The sequence below is a fragment of the Empidonax traillii genome, unplaced genomic scaffold (assembly GCF_003031625.1).
Source record: "Empidonax traillii isolate 1590-97213 ecotype Southwest subspecies unplaced genomic scaffold, ASM303162v1 scaffold164:size861626, whole genome shotgun sequence".
Classification (NCBI taxonomy): Eukaryota; Metazoa; Chordata; class Aves; order Passeriformes; family Tyrannidae; genus Empidonax; species Empidonax traillii.
This window is the reverse complement of record NW_020955357.1, coordinates 735,778-739,700: the sequence shown is the minus strand read 5'-3', so window position 1 is coordinate 739,700 and position 3,923 is coordinate 735,778. Positions and strand designations below refer to the sequence as shown.

General features: G+C 40.7%; 1 long non-coding RNA gene across 1 annotated transcript; it reads left to right on the top strand.

Moving 5' to 3' along the window:
• The first annotated feature begins 690 nt into the window (after positions 1-690).
• On the top strand, positions 691-992 carry LOC114058207. Its single transcript, XR_003571391.1, has 2 exons — positions 691-754; positions 907-992. It is a non-coding gene; the product is annotated as an uncharacterized LOC114058207 (long non-coding RNA).
• The last annotated feature ends 2,931 nt before the right edge of the window (positions 993-3,923 follow it).

Genomic DNA, 3,923 nt, shown 5'->3' with positions numbered 1-3,923 from the left:
TTAACTATAAACTCTTTTCCCCAGTAAGGAAACCACAGAGGCAAGGAAGGGAGAGGGACTGTGGACTCCACTGCTCCAGGCACAGGGAGTGCTGCTGCAACAGGAGATTACTCATATTTGAGCTGCATCTTCAGATCCAGTAGGCTTCTGACAGCTTCCTTGTAGAAACATATACCGAATCTTTTCTAGATATTAATTATTCATCAGTGCAGTATGATTTAAAACACATGGGAATTCTCTTAGCAAGCTGTCCCTAGTAAATATGTGTTCTGTGAAATCCTGAGTTGGTTGTGTTGGTGGCAATATCTGTAGAGATTTCAAGGGACCTAGATTCTAATCTGGACTACTCAGTTTAGTCAAAATAACTTGAGTGTCAGTATGTCCAATAAATGAATGATCATACTTGTATATGACTTTTCATGTGTCTCTCCTAAGTACCTAAGTACTCCTCTACCTAAGTACTCATAAGGCTCCCATCACTACTGCATGCAAATGTGATGTAGATCTTACATAAAATCAACTTAGTAGAGCTATTCTTGATTTACAACGGCACTAGTTAAATCAGATGTGAAAAAAATTTCAAAAATGCCTCTGCAGAGTGTTTTGAGCGTTGTTCAGAGTGTTGTAAATCAGCCACAAACAAAGGTGTTTCTTACTGGAAGTGGAACAGAGGTACTGAACTGTTGCAATGTAAACACAAATACCTTACAGCTGGGGCATGGCCCCTCAGACTCACCCCTGGGTGCAGAACAAGGTGAGATAAGTAACATGAATGGAAGGTTTTATTTAATCTCCTGACTTGCTGCAACAGAGCGAATTACTGGAGAATGTGCTGAGTGACAGTTTTCTTAAAAAGATTGTCTTGAGAATGCTTTAACACTGATAAAATGGTGACTAACATTTCAGAGCTGTTACAACACTGTACCTGCAGAAAGGCCACTCCTTGGGAATCAGTCCAACAAAGGGAGAGTAAGCTACAAGAATAAAGGAGGGAAAAGACCTGCAGAATGTAGAGACAAGAATTAGTGAGAAATACTATTTACACATGTGGAGTAGGCCCCTCTCCCTAGTGTCAAAGCCACAGGTCAGTCAGGATGTGCAAGGCCTGAGTGTCACTGTTTGTCCTTTGACACTGCTCTGTGGCTGATATGGCGTTATGCAAGACAAAGGGTGAGCTGACTCACAAAATGAGTCCAAATCTCCTCCTGCTGAAGCAAACCTCTTCCTCCTCGAGCCTCAAGCCCTCAGCGAGTCAACCTGCTTCTCCTGATTCATCAGCTATCCTGTCCATGGCCACCTGAGCTCCTAGTTCCTTTGCTCGGCACCCCTGCTGCCACTTACAGCACTAAGGAATATAAATCTCTCCTGCAGTGTATGAGAGCTTTTAACCTCCAGTTTGCCCAATTGCAAATGAAAATCCAAGGGGAAAGGCAGAGGGGAATGTGAGAACAGTGCTGGAAGAAAGGAGGACAATGTTTAAATCCTTAGCAGCCATGCTTTGAGCTTGCCCTACCTGACTGTAGCATATGGTGTTTGTAGGGCCTAGTGCTGCAGGAGTCTGCTGTCTTTGGGACATGATATTTAAAATGGTGAGCACACACACACAAGCACACATGCACAGAGGGCTGATTGCTTGTACCTGCTAAGGTTTTGACTTTGCGCATTTGCAGCTACAAAATCAATAGGCTTCGTGTCCCAGACAATTTCAAGAGTGGTTTTATTTTGTTTTCCTGACTCCCCTCCTTACTAATTTAAATTGGAAGAAAGCTGTTTTCTTTATTTTAATTGCCTACCCTAAACTGTGATAGTAATTTTCTGTGTGTTTCACTGTAGACAGGGCTGTTCCAGAACAAATGATCTTCAAACTTTAAATATGTCTATTACTGTGTAATTCACCCACCATTTGTCTGTGGGTAGAGAGGTTGCCTTCAACCTGCTTTGGGCATTTAACAGGCAATTGGAAATTTAAAGTCTATCCAAGAGTCTAGTTTTCAAGGGTTTTTTCTTCCTTTTTAAAAAAATTAGATGTTCTTACTTCATGCATTGATGTTATTTATAAGAATGACAAGAAAATTTCCAAGCCAGCAAGTTTTGAACTATTGATTAAGCCCAAACAACTCTGAATACAGTAGCCTAAAGCCTGCTAGCTAAATGCAGATCAGTGTCTTCCCCAGTGGAACAGAGAAAGATTTTTCAACAGCAATTAAAGCTGTTGGAGCTGATGCTGTGGCTGTGAGGCCTGAAGCTGTGGACAATGGCAATTCTGCCAGTCATTTCTGCCATGAAAACATCAGTCAGTCCACAAGTACAAACACATTAGCATGTGCAGCTGTCAGTGCACTACTTTCAGACACTGTCCTCACTTTTTGCTTCCTAAGCTTTCAGTTGGCCCTGACTGCACAGTTTATACAGACTAGTTATATGTATATACTACTACTCACATGTTTCTCAAAATCACTGGAAATGGGCTGTCCCTATTCTGCATCATTTGCTTTTGAGGGTTCCTGGTGCACAGAAGTATGTCCTTCTCTAGTAAGCTGAAATGAATTCTTTAATCCAAAAATATCTGTCAATGGGGCTAATGGCTAAGCAACAAGAGCAGGCCAACTCTTCTGAAGGGTAGCAAATGACAAGAAGGGGTTGTGACCTTTATCAGCAAACCTGCCTTGTGGTACTTCCAGGTTACCCTGTCAGTGGGTGTTGCACAACCTGTCGGGTCATTTAATGGGGTTGTTACTGATGAATGAGAGAGTTGGTTTCCTCTTGTCAAGTCTCTCCAGCTACCAAGTACCAAAGGATCTGCCTCTTGGATGCTGTAGTGTCTTCTGGGGGCTTTGCAAAATGGATTATCAAAAATACATTCCTGGCCATACTTCAAACAGTAAACCACTTTCTTTATGAGATTAGTGATGGGTCATTCTGAGCAAATAAATATTTGACAATAAGTTACCACATGTGGACAAATGCACCGCATTCTACGACCTGTGACTGAAGTATGGGGTTAAAAAAATCTGATAGTAAATAGAATGGGCTAAGGTTGACTACCAGAAAAAAAAAAAAAAAAAGAGGAATTAGAAAAAGAATTCATCTAAAAGTTTTTGGAGCTTCTTATTTCCTAAAGTTGAGCACAAAAATTGATGTAGTCAGCAGCAAGCTGAAAAAAGATAAGTTTGGGGGGATTTTTCTAATTCATGATATTCTACTAATCAGGAAGTGCAAATTATAAATGCTTGAGAACAAGCCCTTTATAAAGCTGTTCCAGATGACTGTTATCAGACTAGTTACCTGGGACTTCAATTTGGAAGAAGTTATGCAATACAACACTTTGGAGTAATCTGATTATGACCTGAAAATAAGCAGGTAGACTGATGAAGCTATGAAGGATGAACCTTTACATGTTTAGATCAGGATACAGTAGCAATACAGTGTTGAAAGACATGGTAACTCTGACCCATGCTTCATAAAAAGTTGTTGATAATAGTGCTGGAATAGATGAAACCAATTAAGCAAGTGATGAGTCAGGTGGGGTTTAGGGGGGTTATGACTGGGTCATGACATGATTATGATAATGAAATATTATCTGTGTTTTCAGTAGCATCTTTCATTACAAGAATAACATCTCCCTAAATGTGTTACTCTGAGTAGGAAATTACAGCGACTACTCCGGAAGGAGAAGTGGTTCTGTGTGCCAAGTTCAGTGCAGTGAGGCACTGCCCATAAGATAATCAAGCAGAAAAACTATGTGCAGGTACCCAAGAAGTATTGTGTACTCCCTGACAGTATACCTGTGAAGCACACTGTTGGATTGAGCTATTATTTACAAGTCTAATTCCCTTACCTTTTCCCTTGCCCTGAAGAGAGCAAAATTGCCATAGGAATGTATTTCTAACATGCAGCAATTGAGATCATGTGAGGATGGTAAA